Consider the following 493-nt stretch of genomic DNA (forward strand, 5'->3'; position numbering starts at 1 on the left):
GCTGAAAGTGCCTCTGCTGAAATATTGCAGTGACCATAAATTGTGTACGCGCTCAGAGAGTAGCATGATTATTTGTCTGTTTAGACTATATTTGCCCCCTAAATGCAGAGCACGGCTGATACCTGCACCTCGTGTGTTGATTCATTGATTGCATTTAATCAAGAGGCTGGGGCAGCTTTTTGGAAACAAGTTATTCACAGCAACTTCTTTTTAAAGGTTATTGTTAATTATTTGCTGTCTTGGTGGTGCTAGGTTTTTACGAGCTAGCAGGTAGGGCTTGAGCTTGCCTTTTTCCTAGAGTCACCCGAGGTGGTTCTGTGGTCGCTGGCGGCTGTGTTTGGGGACAGTGCAGGGAGGACAGCGTTGACAATAAAACAGAGAGCCTCCCCTTGCCGGGGCTGGAGACGGGGGCCCTGATCACCTTTGGACCTCGGACTAGTGTGTCACACATACAGTACAAAAAGGCATCTGAGAGCTTCTCTTTTTTTTTTTT

Source organism: Buceros rhinoceros, unplaced genomic scaffold, assembly GCF_000710305.1.
Source record: "Buceros rhinoceros silvestris isolate BGI_N320 unplaced genomic scaffold, ASM71030v1 scaffold1669, whole genome shotgun sequence".
In the NCBI taxonomy this organism is placed as follows: Eukaryota; Metazoa; Chordata; class Aves; order Bucerotiformes; family Bucerotidae; genus Buceros; species Buceros rhinoceros.